Source organism: Aegilops tauschii, chromosome 7 (assembly GCF_002575655.3).
Source record: "Aegilops tauschii subsp. strangulata cultivar AL8/78 chromosome 7, Aet v6.0, whole genome shotgun sequence".
In the NCBI taxonomy this organism is placed as follows: domain Eukaryota; kingdom Viridiplantae; phylum Streptophyta; class Magnoliopsida; order Poales; family Poaceae; genus Aegilops; species Aegilops tauschii.
In genome coordinates, this window is record NC_053041.3 from 76333705 (window position 1) to 76350688 (window position 16984).

Here is a 16984-nt window from a genome sequence, read left to right on the forward strand (position 1 = left end):
GCGACTGGGGGTGCGGGGAACCACTACGCCGGGCCAGAGGGCGGCCAATAATTGCGCCCCGGCACGCTGAAGCCGGCGGAGCAGTCGGTGAGCCAGCTGGAGACGGGCCTGGATCGCCAAGAGCTGCTCCTCCAGCGAATGGCCAGCGCTTGGTGCAATCTCGAAGCCAGCCTACCTTCGCGCTTGGCGGCGGGCCTCGATGATCTGGTTGGCGGCGGTAGAGTAGCCAGGGAAGTACTCTGTGCAAGAAAGAAAGAGAAAGAAGAGAAAACACCAAGTCAGAAAACGAGCCAAAAGCGGCAAACGGCAAGAAAGGACGAAGAAGTAGGCGGCTTACCGTGAACCAGATCTTCGATCTGACCATAGCCAGTGATTAGAGTCTGCCTTGCTTCAGCCCAGCCAGCCGCTTCTGTCTCATACTCGGCCTGGAGGGCGGCTTCGCGGTCCTGCACCGCCTTCAGAGCCGCCTTGTGGCCCTCCTCCTGGTCGGCCAACTTCTTGGCCAGCCGGTCGCGTTCCTGCACCAAGGCGGCAAGCTCGGCCTCCTTGGCACGAAGGGCAGTCTGAGACTCTCCCAGCTGTGCCCTCAGACCGGCGTTGGCCGCTGCAGAGACGGCAGAAAAAGAAGAAACAATAAGAGCAAGTCGTCAAGGAAGATCCGACCCGACTGCTCAGCAGTCGGCCCGAATCTCGGGGACTACACCCAGTGGGTGCGCTGACGCACCCCCACGTGAGATAAAGAACAAAGCACTTACCCCGGCTCTCACTTAGGTCGGCGGTCTTTTGGGTCAGCTCCCGAGCCTGGGAGTTGAAGGCGGCCGCACGAAGATTGTGGTAGTCCTGCAAGATAGGCAGAAGATCGAAGTAAGAACAAGAATAGCAAAGCCAAATCCACTAAGAAGTTCCAAGCCGCCTGCTCAGCAGCTGACTCGGAACTCGGGGACTACACCCAGTGGGTGCGCTGACGCGCCCCCACGGAAGAAACCAAGATCAAGAAGAAGCAAGATAAGAAGCCTAACCTGGATGGCCGCCCGCGTCGCAAGGAATTCATCGGTGTATTGCCTCAGCGCCGTAGCCTGGGCTTGGAGCCGGGTCCGGACGTCCTGCGCGGCCACGTTCATCACGGTCGTCCCTCCGCCCAGCGTCCACCCTGAGGAGGCGCTGGCCACCTCCACATCCTGGGCCGACGAGCTGGAGCCCGCGGCCGGCTGCGGCTCCGACACCGCCTTCTGTGGCTCTAACGCAGCCTTCCCCGCGCGCCGGCTCGGCGGCATCCGGACCGCCAGCTCAGTCCTCGCGGCCGGCTCGCCCCCCGCCGACTGCGCAGGCGGCAGATCGGGCCGGCCGCCTTGAGCCGCCCCAGTCGGCGGAGTCGGCACCGGCGCCCTCTCCAGGATGACGACGTCGTCATCCCTCTCCAGCAACGGCTGGTCGCCGCCGGCCTCTTCTGGCGGGGGCTCCGGGGCCCCGGGCGCTGCGACGCACAGTGGGGTGACCAACAAGGCCCCCTCCGCCATCGCCGCAGCTGCAGCCTCCGCTTGGGCCTTGGCTGCAGCGTCGGCGCGCGCCTTCGCCGCCTCCTCCTCATGCGCCGCTTGGGCGACGGCCGCCATCCGCGCCCGCGCCTCCGCCTCCCGCGCCTCCCGCGCATTCCGCTCCGTCGCCGCCTGAAGGCCGGCACGGGGGTCCACGCGGCGAGTGTTGCTCCCAGATCCCCTCGGCGACTCAACGACGGAGGCGGCAGCCGCCCGCTCGAGCGACAACGGAGCTCTGGTTGTTTGGAGAAAAAGACAAGGATTCAGGAACCACCAGAGAAAAGAAAAAAGAGTACACGAAGGAGTTTGAACTTACGCCGACACCGTCTGCGGTTGCTTCACCGTCTTGCGGAAGCGAGCCGCCTTCGCGGCCGCCTCCTCCCGCCTGGTCGCCGCCGCCCCGCCCCTGGGCTTCTTCGTCCGACTGCCGAACAAACCCTGCGCGGCACGACGCTTTTGCCCGCCGCCCCGAGCAGGCGGTGCAGCGGAGGAACCCACGCCGCGGCCAGACGCCGGCTGACAGCGCGGGACGACTTCGGCCTCGTCGTCGTCCGGCCAGTCGTCGAAGCCGACTCCATGCCCGGAGCCGCCTGCTTCGCCGCCGGCTTGGCCACCGCCCGGCTCGGTGTTGTCGTCCATAGCAGCCGCCCCCAAGTCGGGGTCCTCCAAATCATGCTCCGTCCGGTCGGGGACGAATCGGCGCTCCGCGTCTGACCCGCCGGCAGGCCGAAGAAGAGGGCTCTGTCGAAGACAAGCCGACTAGTCAGAGTCGGCAAAAGGAACTCGGCAACAAAACTGAGAGAAGAAGGAGAGACAAGGAGAACATACCGTAGGCGGCGGATTGGCTCGGCAATATGGCTCCTTGCCGAACTGCCACTCTTTGGAGAGTTTGCAGTTCGCAAGGTAGTTCAACATATAGGCCACCTCGTCGTGCGGCATGTCCTTGGTACACATCCGGCTCGGATCGAGCTGGCCACTCATCTGACAGATCAGATGAGGGCGGCTCTGGAGCAGGAGTACCCGGCGCGTGACGAAGGCGGCCAGCAGGTCGGACCCCGAAAAGCCCTCTGACTGGGTCATCGCTCGCACTCGGGCGACGGCTGCGGTTCTAGCCGGCGTCAGCGTCACGGCCCGGTAGGACCACTGGGGCCGCCTGCCCGCCGTTGGGCCGGCTACGTAAGCCGGCAGGTTGACGTAGTCGCCCTGTGGGGCGACGTTCCTGACGTAGAAGTACGACTTTTGCCATAACTTCACCGACTGGATCAGCGTGAGGACGGGGAAGGGGTTGTCGGCAGCCAGCCTCCGCATCGCGATGAAGGCGCCAGTCTGATCCGGCACGCCCCGCATGCGCGTGCCCAGCTTGGATTGGAAGAACTCCCCCCAGAGCTCGAGGGTAGGGAGGACGCCGAGGTAGCCTTCGCACAGGGTGACGAAGGCAGACAGCAGCACCACCGCGTTCGGGGTGAGGTGGTGCGGCTGGAGCTGGTAGAACTCGAGCCAAGAGCGGAAGAAGGCGCTCACGGGCAGGCCGATGCCGCACAAGAAATGCGAGCGGAAGACCACCCGCTCGCCCTCCCGCGGCTCCGGCGTAATCTTCCTTCGCCGGCGCGAGACGGACCTCCACCTTGTCCGCGCCGGGCAGCCGCCGCGTCTTGCGGAGGAATTCGACGTGATCCTCGTGGACGTTGGAGCCGTCCCAATCCCCGCCATACTACTCTGTGGCGGGAGGCATGGCGAAAATGAGCGCGGTGGCGGAGGAACGAGTAGTGGAAGAGCACGGCGGCGAGGCGCTGTTGCAAGAAACGGCAGGAGGAAGAAGATGGCGGAAAGAGGAGGAGTGTGCGAGAGCCTGCCGCTCTCCCCCTCCCCCTACTTATAGCTTCGCAAGGTGAAGCCGGGGAGGCCGGACGTGGGGTGAGACGTGGGATTAACTGCACCCACTCCCCACGCCTCGCGATTATTGCGCCCTAAAGGCGTGCCGAAACTGCCGCAGGGAGACGTGCAGGCGGTTTCGGGCTGCAGACAATCCACGCCTGGGCCCAGGCGTGGGCGTGGCGGGCCCCCGCCCTGCGGCAACGTCCCGTCGCGCGCGTGGGCTGGCAGGCTTTTTAGCCTAGAGAGGCCACGTGGTTCGCAGGCGGCAAGTGGCCGGCCCGCGGCCCGGTGCACGCGCTGGCGAGCTCCCGCCCTCCGACTCCGAAATTTTTGGCCAAGACGACGCGCCTAACCAAAGCCGGCTCCCAGCTGCCGGCTTGTCAAGATAGGAAGCTGATCGAGCTTCTTGACTCCTACCCAACCTCGAAGCCCAATCAGCTTCGGGGACTACTGTCGGAGTAAATAGCCACGGGTAGCCTAACCGACTGCCCCTGGCTATTCCAAAAGTTATCAGGCCATTTGGGCCTTCAAGTATTTCAAGCATTGGGCCGCCTTCCCCGGCCGGCTACCTCTGAAGCCGACTCTCAGAAGGCGACCCAGCCTCAGCAACCTCCCCCAAAGATAACCACGGGATGGCCGACTCCGGGAAGCCGGCCATAGAGGATACCGACTCCCCAAAGTCGGCCATGAAGAACGCCGACTCCACGGAGCCGGCCGCGAAGAGCGCCGCCTCCAAGAAGCCGGCCAAGACCGCACCCACCAAAACTACACCCACATAACGGTGACAAGAAGGGGTGTGGCCACAGTGCGGCCCACTACCCCCGAAGCCCGAGGCAGGCATGGCCACAGGACGCCGTACGGGACGGCCACCTCCCGCCCGGCTCGGCACTGTAGCCCTGCTGGCCTCAACGTCACCCACGACAGACGTCAGTACGGCCCACGGGCGGCGGGCCCTTCAGCCAGAGAGAGGCGCGAAGGCGGCCCGGCCTTCCCCAGTCGGCCAAGGGCGTAGCCGGCTCCCAGAAGCCGGCTACCCCCTCCCTCGAAGCATGTGCCACATTAAGGAGACAAGACGAGGTAAGGCTACAGTGAGAGCCCTCGAGGCGGCACACTGTAGCCACGCTTACCTCGACGGAGCCCTCGTCATCAGGGGCGAGGCTACAGTAAGCAGCCGCCGACAAGACCGTAGGCGGTGGGGTCGGCCTGTCGACCAAGAGGCCGGCAGCCCCGAACCTGAGTAAGATTCGCCGACGTGCATGTCTTCGCCTCATCCCGTTTCCAGGCACCGGCGACGTCTTACTGGCACCCACTATGATAAGCCATCCGTTGGCATATGTCGCACCTACCACCCGACATGGAGGATGACGTCACGGCGGGTTACCAAGAATCCAGAAGATGACGTCATGGCGGGTTATGACCTTCGCGCAAACAGAAGCCGGAAGATTTTATCTTAAGGTATTGACGATTGACATGAACCGATTCAAATCAATCTGGGGCCTAATGTTGGGGATATAACTACTGGTGTCACCCACCCAGGAGGGGCCGGGTTACATTGAGATGATCATCGCATGAAGCCCAAAGTCAAGCTCGAAGATGGCGGGTCAGTAATGGGTTTAAGGCCCAGAGGCGGCTTAAGGCCCGTAGTGGTAAACCGGCGTGACTTGTAGTGTAAGGCAAGAATAGTTAAGAGTCCGAGCCGGACGCTGTTTATAAGCCGGCCGGGACTCTGAGAGCCGCTGGGCGTTAACCTCTCTATATAAAGGGATGACCCGGCGGCGGTTCAGGACAAGTAAGATCAGATCGATAGCCAGGCAGAGCGGTTTAGCTCCTGGTCATCGAAACCCTAAGCAATACCACCTCAACTGGAAGTAGGCTTTTACCTTCAACGTAAGGGGCTGAACCAGTATAATCTTCGTGTCCTTTGTCCCATTTAACCCCTTTAAGCTTCCTAGCGGCGATGGCTCCACGACTAAGTCCTTGCTCGAGGACATCTGCCATGACAATTCCATGACATGTTGTGTGTTTACCTTGTTGTTTGCTTCTTTTCGGTTGTGCTCCTTCTCGTTAGTTCCTATTTTGTTGCGATCGTGAGGATTCGTTCGTCTACGCTTGGTTCGTCTTCGTGGCTTCATCTTCTTCATGGACTCGTTCTTCTTCCTAGCGGGATTTCAGGCAAGATGACCATTAACCTGGATCTCACTACTATCATTTCTATGCTAGTTGCTTCGTTCTATCGCTATGATGCGCTACCTATCACTTGTTTATCAAGCCTCCCAAATTTACATGATAGCCTCTAACCTTTTTCACCCTTCCTAGAAAACCTGTTGAGGATATAACCATTAGAGTCACCCGCCCAGGAGGGGCCGGGTTACGTCGTAATGGTCATCACGCGAAGCCCAGTACCAAGCTTGAAGATGGCGGGCCAATAATGGGCTTAAAACCCGGATATGGCTTAAGGCCTATAGTTATAAACCGCCGTCATGGCAAGACTTGTAGTGTAAGGCAGGAATAGGTAGGAGTCCGAGCCAGACACTGCTATGAGCCGGCCGGGACTCTGAGAGCCGCTGGGCGTCAACCTCTCTATATAAAGGGACGACCTCGCGGCGGTTCAGGGACAAGAAAGATCAAATCGATAGCCAGACAGGGCGGTTTAGCTCCTGGTCGTTGAGACCCTAAGCAATACAACCTCAACTGGACGTAGGCTTTTACCTTCACCGTAAGGTGCCGAACCAGTATAACCCTCGTGTTCTTTGTCCCGTTTAACCCCTTTAAGCTTCCTAGCTGCGATGGCTCTACGACTAAGTCCTAGCATGAGGACATCTGACGTGACAACTCCACGACAGTTGGCGCCCACCGTGGGGCAAGCGCACGGTGGATTTGAGTTCTTGAAGGGCAGCTTCGAAGGGCTCAAGGGATACGCTGTGGGCCGGATGACCAAGAGTCGTCGCGGCAAGCTCTACATCGACGATGCAACCTGGGGCCCCGACGCCGTCTCAATCGAGCATGGGTACCGGGCCCCCTTCGGCGGAATCCACGTCTTCATTGGCAAGATTGGTGAGCCGGGCCCTGAGCCGGATCTCTGCACTGATCCCATCGAGACGGCTCAGCGTGCACGACCCGTCCGGGCTCTACCTGCCTTGAAGCATGTTTTCCTGGGATGTGTCCATGCAGGACTCTCTGAAAGATCTGGATCTGGTGATGAGACGGCTGCCGGCTCTGACGGCGAGTCGGCTACGGATGAGTCAAATTCGTTATATCAACTTCAGGATGGCAGGCTCAGGGGTTGTTCCGATGGCGACAGCATTCCGGACCCCTTTGAGCCGCCGAGCCGGGTTGGAATCTTCATGGCCGGCGCACAACCTGTTCAAAACCCCGCCCCCGGGTCAGGAAACCCTGTGCCCTCGCCGTCTCAGGTGCTGATGGATCTCACAGACAAGATGACGGTCCTGTTGACCGCTATGGTTGCCCCGGCGGATCAAGTTCAGCATGACGCGGAGGTGGCACAGTTAAAGTTGGACCTAAGAAAAGCCGAGGAGGATCTGGCGGAGGAAGGGATCAGGATGGCTGCAGAGAGGGCGGCTCTCGACGGCCAGACTCAGCTGATTCAAGCACAATCTTTCTGGCTCACGATGGATCAAAACGCGTCCAATGAGGTCATGAGAAGGAGGCATCAAAAGGCCCAATCTCGACTCCCTCCGGTTTACGATCCTCGAAACCTCTTCAACACGCCCGGTGCAGGGCCTAGTAACCCGCCGGAGATCATAGCACCCGAGATTGGAAAGCCAATTCAACCCCAAGTGATGGGGCCTCCCCGGGTGAACCCTGCCCCGCCTCAGTACGTACCAATACCCCGGGGTCATTATGCCAACCCGTTGGAAAACATGGTCGCCGCAGCGGCACGGCTGGCGGCTCTCCCAATTGACGGTGACTCTCCAACGGCGGTTGAAACCCGCCGGGTCAGAGAACTCCTTCAGACGGCTCTGGCGCAGCAGGAGGCGTATTCTTATAGCCGGGACAGGATTCACTCAACCCCTCATCCAGGCCGGAGCCCGAGTTATAGTAGGCACATGGTTTTAGCGACCGGCTCAAGCAATGTCCGACACCATGACCTGCCTCCGGGCCACGGCCTGGCTCATAATGGAGCTTTTCATGCGGTAGACCAAGACAGAGCACGGCAAGAGGTGGAGCAGGTGCCTCAGTTGACGGCTTACCAGCCACCTCCGGCTTATCCGACGGCTTCCATCGACATGGGTATACCTACAAGGACCGGAGGTGTTCCTTGTCTGGTGCCGGCTCTCCGTAACGAATGTCTGCCCAAGGATTTCAAAGGGCCAAGGAAAGTGCCTAACTACACAGCTGATTTACAACCCGAAGCCTGGATCAAGAGTTATGAGATGGCCATGGAGTTGCTGGAGGTCAGCGAAGCGGCAATGGCTAAGTACTTCACCATGATGCTAGATGGGACTGCCCGCACTTGGTTGAAAGGGCTGCCACCGAATTCTATCGGGTCTTGGGCTGAGCTGAAAGCCCGGTTCATCCAAAACTTCAAAGATACCTGTAGGCAGTCTATGTCAATTGTGGATTTGACTAACTGTAAACAGCAGGAGGGTGAGTCCACAACCCATTGGGTTCGCCGGGTTAAAGAGATAATACATTCATCTGATAAGATGGATGACGGCTCTGCAGTCTTAATGTTGGAGCAGAATTGTCGTTTCCTGCCCCTGAAGATGAAACTCGGGCGGCTCAAGCGCGATTGCAATGATATGGGCACGCTGATGGCGGCTCTCGTCAAGTACGCCGACTCTGATAGTACCAAGGACCCCGCGTCAGATGATGAAAGGACAGGGAAGGGAAAGAAGAACGGCAATGGCAAGGGTCCTCAGCATAACCCGGCGAACCAAGGAGGTGGCAAGCGTAAGGCCGACGGCAGCCTAGAGTTTGTGTCCAATGCCAGCTCACAGGGTAACAACCAGCGACGCAAGGGGAGGCCACCTCCCCGAGCCGGCGGGTCAGGCCTGACGCTCGAGCAGTTATTGAATGAGCCTTGTCCAAGGCATGGCTCTAGGGAGAAGCCAGCTACTCATCTATGGAAAGATTGCGCAATCATGAAGGCCTTTAAGAATTCCAATGCCTTTAATGGCAACAATGGCCCGGGCGGCGGCTCAGGCGCTGGCGGCTTTCATGGCCCGGGCGGCGGCTCAAATTCCAATCCTCAGAATGGTCAAGGGGGCTTTAATCAGCAGTCCGGCCAGGGTCATCAACAGCAGTAGGGGGGTTACCAGACCAATCCAAAGCAGCTCAATGGTGGACAGTATCATGTGTTTACCACCAGTCTGTGTAAGCGAGATCAGAAGCTTCATAAGAGGGCTGTGAATGCTGTTGAGCCGGCGGTTCCACGCTATTTAAGATGGTCTGAGCAGCCTATTGTATAGAGTAGGGAGGATCACCCTCCCTGGGTTGATAATCCGGGTCACCTGGCCCTGGTGGTGGCTCCTCAGGTGGGGGGATATAAATTCACTAAAGTGCTCATGGATGGAGGCAGCAGCATCAACATCCTCTATTACGATGGCGTGGTGCCTGGTAAGTCAGCGTATCCAGTGGGTAAGATTGAGTTGGAAGTGGCTTTTGGAGATGAGTACAACTACAGGGTGGAGAAATTAACCTTTGAGGTGGTTAAGATAAGAAGTCCATATCATGCTATATTTGGGCGGCCGGCTTACGCCAAGTTCATGGCACGGCCGTGTTACGTGTATTTGCAGCTCAAGATGCCGGGTCACAATGGGACCATTACGGTTCATGGCAGCCGCAAGATAGCCTTGGAGTGTGAGGAAGGCGACGCGGCTTATGCAGAATCTGTTTGTGCAACAGAGGAGTTGAAGTTTTACAAGGACAATGTTGACCCAACAGATATGACATCTCTGAAAAAGCCGACCACGGAGCATGAGCCCGCAATGAAATTTAAGTCAGCTGATGAGACAAAACTTGTTGATTTCATTCCAGGTGACTCATCTCAGCAGTTTAGCATCGGCGCCAATCTGGATCCAAAATAGGAAAGCGCGCTCATCGAGTTCATCCGTGAGAATAGGGACATCTTTGCATGGAAACCTTCTGACATGCCAGGTGTACCTAGAGAACTCGCTGAGCACACTCTCAATATTGATCCGAAATTTAAGCCGGTTAGACAATTCCTTTGGCGGTTTAATGAGGAGAGGCAGAAAGCCATTGGTGAGGAGGTGGCCCGGCTCTTGGCGGCTGGGTTTATTGTCGAAGTCTTTCATCCAGAATGGTTAGCTAACCCGGTGCTCGTGCTCAAGAAGAATGGCACCTGGCGGATGTGTGTGGACTACACGGACTTAAACAAGGCATGTCCGGCTGATCCTTTTGCTCTCCCCCGTATTGATCAAATCATTGATGCTACGGCGGGTTGTGAGCGCTTAAGTTTCTTGGATGCTTATTCTGGATACCATCAGATTAAAATGGCAGTTAAGGACCAGGAGAAGACGGCATTCATCACTCCCTTTGGAGGCTTCTGTTATGTTTCTATGCCTTTTGGACTCAAGAGTGCACAGGCGACTTATCAGCGTTGTGTGCAGAATTGTCTTCATAACCAGATTGGGCGCAATGTTCATGCCTATGTGGATGATATCGTGGTTAACTCCAGGGAGAAGGAGACTCTGGTAGATGACCTTAGAGAAACCTTCGATAATATCCGGGTTTACAAGATGATGCTTAACCCGGCCAAGTGCGTTTTTGGTGTTCCCGCAGGCAAGCTCTTGGGTTTCCTCGTCTCTAACAGAGGCATTGAAGCTAACCCGGAAAAAATCAAGGCAATCACCTCTCTGGCTAAGCCGGCGTGTATAAACGACGTCCAGCGTCTGGCAGGCCGCATTGCTACTTTGAGCCGGTTTATAAGCCGTTTGGGTGAAAAGGCCATGCCACTGTACCAGTTGATGAAGAAAACTGATGACTTTATCTGGAATGATGCTGCTAATGCTGCCTTTGAGGATTTGAAGAGATAGCTGGCTGAGCCCCCAGTCCTTGCTGCTCCGGTTGATAAGGAGCCCTTATTACTGTATGTAGCTGCTAACACGCGAGCCGTCAGTGTGGCTGTGGTGGTGGAGCACAAAGAAGAGGGTAAGGAGTATTCAGTTCAGCGGCCGGTTTACTATGTCAGTGAAGTGCTCATCGAGTCCAAACAGCGATATCCACATTGGCAGAAGCTTGTTTATGGTGTGTTCATGGCAAGCCGGAAGCTTAAGCATTATTTTCAGGGTCACCCCATCACTGTGGTTAGTTCTGCTCCCCTTGGAGATATCATCCAAAACAGAGAAGCCACAGGGAGAGTGGCTAAGTGGGCTATAGAGCTTGGGCCTCATGGTCTGAAATATGTACCACGCACTGCTGTTAAATCTCAAGCTTTGGTGGATTTCATCAACGATTGGACAGAGCTACAGGTGCCTGAAGAAAAGCCGGATAATACATATTGGACTATTCACTTTGATGGGTCTAGGCAATTGGAGGGCTCGGGGGCTGGAGTTGTATTGGCTTCCCCTAAAGGTGACAAGTTTCATTATGTGCTATAGTTGATGTTTCCTTGTACTAACAATGCGGCTGAGTACGAGGCCTTGCTCCATGGTCTTCGGATGGCTAAGGAGATGAGCTTGAGCCGGGTAAGGTGCTTCGGCGACTCAGACTTAGTGGCTCAACAAGTATCAGGCAAGTGGGATTCCAAGGACCCTCTCATGGCGGCTTATCGCCGTGAAGTTGATGCCATTGCTGGACACTTTCAGGGTTACCAAGTAGAGCACATCGATCGCAGGAAGAACGAGGCGGCTGATGCATTAAGCCGGCTGGGCTCTCAGCGAAAGCCGGTGCCGCCTAATACTTCTTGGACATCCTACATAACCCTTCTGTTAAGTTACCTACAGAGGAAGACCTGGCTGTCCCTGACCCGGAGGCACAGTTGGTGGCGGCTCTCCACATCACCCCAGACTGGACAGTACCATACTTGGCTTACATGACCGAGGGAGATTTGCCTGAGGATGAAACTCTGGCCAGACAAATAACCCGGCGGTCTAAGTCAATGGTCATTATCAATGGTGAGCTGCATCGCCGCAGTGTCACTGGAATGTTCCAGCGTTGTGTTTCCCCTGAGGAGGGTCAAGAAATCTTACGTGAGATTCACGAGGGGGATTGTGGCCATCATGCCGGCTCAAAATCCCTTGTGGCTAAGGCTTTTCGTCATGGTTTTTATTGGCTGACGGCTCATGCTGATGCGGAGGATTTGGTCAGTGCATGTGACGGTTGTCAAAGGTTCTCCCGACGGGCTCACGTGCCGGCTCAGGAGCTGAGGATGATTCCAATTACTTGGCCATTTGCGGTCTGGGGGCTTGATATGGTTGGGCCTTTTAAAAGATCCAAGGATAAGAAGACCCACCTCTTGGTGGCAGTTGACAAGTTCACAAAGTGGGTTGAGGCAGAGCCCGTTAGTAAGTGCGACGCAGCCACGGCGGTTCAGTTCATGAAAAGGGTGATATTTCGCTTTGGCTTTCCACACAGCATTATAACTGACAATGGGACCAATCTGTCTAAAGGCGCCATGGAGGAGTTTTGTCAACGAGAGCATATTCGACTTGATGTTTCATCAGTGGCTCACCCTCAATCCAATGGTCAAGCTGAGAGAGCTAATCAGGAGATTTTGAAGGGTATCAAGCCCCGGCTTTTGGTCCCTTTGCAACGGACGCCGGGTTGTTGGGTGGAGTTACCCTCCGTGTTATGGAGCATCAATACTACTCCTAACAGATCTACGGGTTACACGCCTTTCTTCATGGTTTATGGAGCGGAAGCAGTCCTCCCTAGCGACATCCGTCATGACTCACCTCGAGTGGCGGCTTATGTTGAGGCGGATAATGAGCGGGCGCGCCAAGATGCTCTTGACTTGTTGGACGAACAGCGTGATATGGCAGCGGCTCGTTCGGCGATTTACCAACAAGACCTGCGCCGTTATCACAGCCGCCGGGTTAAGTCCCGGGTCTTCTAGGAAGGTGATCTGGTGCTCCGGCTCATCCAAGATCAAACAGATGCACACAAGTTATCCCCGCCTTGGGAAGGGCCCTTTGTGGTCAGCAAGAACTTGTACAACGGGTCATACTACCTTATCGATGTTCGGGAGCACAAAGATTCACGCAAGTCGGAGGAAGAGACCCGTCGGCCGTGGAACATAGCTCAGCTTCGGCCTTATTACACTTGAGCCACCGGCTCTCATAATGTACATATTTCTATAGCCATGTATATATTGTGATAAATAATAAAGCAGGACCTCTGTCCTTTTCTCCTCCAAAGGTAAACGTGTTATTTCTATTACAAACATCACATGGTCACTTGGAGGTGGATCCGGCTTATGATCGTATTCGAATCTAGCCGTAAACAATATGATCACTTGGGGGCTTCCTGTTCAAACATAGGTCGTATTCGAACCAAAGAGAACATAGCTGTCGATACCCACTTGATTGGCAAATTGCCGAGCTCATTGGGGAGTTCTCTTTGATCATATTTGAATCATAGCTCAACCCCCTTTGGGAACTGACGTGGATCGTATTCGAATCAGCGTCGTTAAACAACTCTTAAGGTCATTTGGGGGCTTCCTGTTCAAACATGGGTCGTATTCGAACCAAAGAGAACATAGCTGTCGGTACCCTCTTGATCGGCACCGCCAAAGCCACTGGGGGCTATACGATCGCATTCGAATCTTAGCTTAACCCCTTTGGGACGGTTCTCTGGTCGTATTCGAACCGGAAGCCCCTAAGTTTTGATCTCATGACTCACAACAAGTTCTTTTGGTCACATCAACAGTGTGCAAGGGCGGCTTTTACTTCGCCGACTTAACTGTGATTCACAACGTTGATAACACATACTAAGTCTTCTTGATGCTGGAAAACCGGAGTGGAGATCTTCACCTCATTATTCGGGTTACATAAACTGGAAGTATACTTGAAGGCTTGTAAGTACGCTATTATGGTTACATCAAAGATATAATTGAGGGCCAGTCTTTGGTGATTTTTGTTCATATTCCGGGTTATATATATAAGGTCTATGGTTCTCAGTACGGTAAGCCGCCTAGAGACTTGTGATTTGTCTTCTATGCAGAAGGGTTAAAGACAGCTATTCGAGCTTAAGAAAAATAACTGATCAATTATAACCCGGCGGAACAAGAAGAAGCAGCTTCAATGGAGTTAAGCATTCAACATGTGCACGATGGCATGACAAAATTAAGTGTTTGTCCTACTCTATTACAAGACTCCCCGAGTCCAAAAGGTGAGGCATTGTTTTAAAGGCGTAACCATGGGCCGCCTAAGAGTCAAGATGCTTGCTGGGTCGAAGCTTCCGGCTCATCCCTCTCCGCTCCTCCGGCTGTTCCCATGACCTGGAAGGTTGACGATTTCCAATCAATGCCGCTCAAAGCTTCAAATTGAGCCTCCTTGTCAATTAACCCGGCCGAGTCAACTTCTGGGGCGAAGGTATGCTTACAAGTTGGAGGGATCAAGCTGATTGCTTCGTAGCGTGGAGTGGGGATCCTCTGATTCTCCGAGTCATAACCCGGCTGATACTTGGTAAGGTCGGTGTCATTCCCAATCGAGGTAGCCACCGGGCGCACACTCTTCACACAGGCAGCAAAGTCTTTTTGATCAAAGGGAGTACCGTCTTCCTTCAGACGGGGGTATCCAAGCGCGATCTCCGCCGGGTCTAGCTCCGGGAGGAAAGCCTTGGCCCGGCTCAGAGCAACTATGGCTCCGGCTCTTGCAGAGGCCCGTCGTAGCTCTTGGAAGCGCTGAGGAAGAACGGCAAGCCGCCGAAGTACGTCCACCAGGTGAGTTGGAACCTCATTGGACAGGGCCAGAACGGCCAAGGCACGCTGTGACCCGGTGTAGAGTTGCTCCACCAAGGTGTACACAGCCTTCAGTTTTTGGTCAGCACATTCTGATTGAGGTTGGCGCTTCTGGGACCTGTTTAACAAAGTCAGGTAAGCCGCTAGCAATGATGGGACTTATGAGACATAAACAATGTAAACTTGTTGAAAGCCTGCAGAATGACTTACCGAAGATTGCGGCGACCATCTGTGACACATGGCGTTTTAAGCCGGAGAGTTCGGCGGTTCTCTCCGTCAGAGCAGCCTCCGCCTGTTCGGCCCGGCTGACCAAAGCAGTTTTCTCCTCAGCCCAAGTTTTCCTTTCGGTTTCAAACTTCTTCTTCAGCTTCTCTTGTGCAGCAACGCTGAACTCAAATTTGGCGTTGGCCTTCCGGGTCTCAGTTTCCTGAGTCTTCAGGCGGTTCTTCAGCTCAGAGATTTCAGCTTCAAATTTCTTGCAAGCAGCCTATACAAATTCCGGGTTATAGTATGAATGATTATTATGCAACATTAAAGTCCTAAGCACTTTCCAAGCAAAGACACTTGGCACTTGGGGGCTAATGCATGTTGAAAGGTTCTATTTACAAATTGCCGGTTCATGAAAGTAAGCCGGAAGTTAAGTCTACAACATATTCTGTCATAAGTTATAGAGTTGGGGGCTAGCATAGTAAGACTGACTATGGAGTAAGCAAGAGGGTTGTACCTCAGATTTTTGTTGGATCTGCTTCACCATATCAATCTCCAGGTCCCGGCTGTTGTGCACTTGACCAATGTAACCAGAGACAATGTCTCCAATGCTTAAGTTAGCATAATCAGTAATTTCCAGTCTAGCCCAGCGGCGCTCTAGCAGTTCTTCCTTGGCAGAGCATCTGGCCAGCACAGTAGGTCTTCCTGGCTCAACATATTCAGTCCGGGTAATCACCACATCCGGGTCATCGGCCGGTTGAGCTGAGCTGGGGATCTCTGGGTTAGCAGAAGTCTCTATTACTGGTTTGTTGGTTGGAGCGGTGGCTTCAGGAGCAGAGGCAGATGGCGGCTCTTGAGCTGAAGCCTCCGGTTCAGTCAAGACCGGCTCTTCGACCAGCTTATTTTTCTTGGCCCTTTTGCTGAGCTTGGCTTGGGCACTGAAAGTCAAAAGATTAGTACAAAAAACATAAATAAGATAAGCACAAATGAGATGATTATCATTACCCGGGTGCGGTCTTGAAAGCTGGCAGGTTAGATTGCATAGAGTCACCAGAGGAAGGTGAAGTTTCCTGACAATTTGAATCAGAAGAGTTGAGCGGTTGACGAGTAACGCCCGCCAAAGGATGAAAAGGATATAAGTTGGAGATAACCTCGGTCCGGCACTTCCTTGATGCTTCAGGTAAGCCGGAGGAGAGGTCTGTGTCCTTGTTGGTCCGGGTGTGCCTCCGGCTCTCATGAATCTGTTGCTTCAAAAGAAATTGAGGATCTTGATAAGCTAAAGAATGGGTCTAAGCCGGTCCTCCCGCAGTCAGCTAAGCTCTCATTCAAGAGAGACTTGGTCATGTCGTCCACGATGTCCTCAGGTAGGTCGTGGGAGCTGTGCCGCAGAGGATCATCTTTCCGGCCCGTGTAATCACACATTAAGCCGGGGCGGCGGCTCAAGGGGATCACCCGCCAAGAGATCTAGACCCAGACCAGATCAATGCCGTTGAGGCCATTTCCCAGGAGAGCCTTAATCTTATTGATGGTGGGGATCAGAGGTTGACGCTCCGCTTGTGATAGTTTGTCTGGCAGGGGGTGATTTGGCTCCAGACGCAGGGCACGAAAGTCGGGCAGAGGGCTCTCGTCAGCCGGAGAAGTATCCTGGCAGCAGAACCATGTCTGGTTCCAATCCTTTGGATGGCTTGGCGGCTCAGCATAAGGAAAGAGGCAATCTCTCCGGCATTGAATGGAGATTCCACCAAGTTCCAGGCTCGGCCCGTTGGCACACTCATTCTGGCGGTTCAGATAAAACAGCTCTCTAAAGAGCAGTAGGTTGGGCTCTTCTCCAAGATATACTTCGCAGAATACTTGAAAGTTGCAGATATTTGACACGGAATTGGGTCCTATGTCTTGCGGGCGTAGATCGAAGAAGTTCAGAACATCCCTAAAGAATTTTGAGCCGGGCGGTGCGAAGCCCCGGCTCATGTGATCAGCAAATATCACCACCTCGCCATCTCTAGGTTGAGGTCTTTCCTCCCACGGGTCAGGGGCACGATAAGACATGACCTCCTTTTTGGGCAGGTAACCCGTCTTCACGAAATCAGCTAACGTGTCATCAGTAACATTGGATCTCATCCAGTTGCACGTGATGGGTGCCTTGGGAGCTTTGGGTGGCATTGTGAAAGACGAAAGCCTATGACAAAAGGAAATGTCCGGTTCAATTATAAGCCGGAGGAAGTTTACAGTTCAATGTTCAAGATGGCGGCTTATGAAGGGGCCTAATGACATATGGCTAATTGCGTCGGGTTATCTAAGCCGCTGAGGGCATCGTGAATAATTCAAGTTGTCTAAAGCTTTATCATAAATGAGCCGGAAATTTTACAGCGTGTGGCCTCTTTTAAGCCGAAGATATGAGCCGCCATAGCTAAACAGAGGCAATTTTTTGACTAAGTGTGGCACAAACAAGTTTCACGGAACGCAGTAATTATTTTGGATCAAA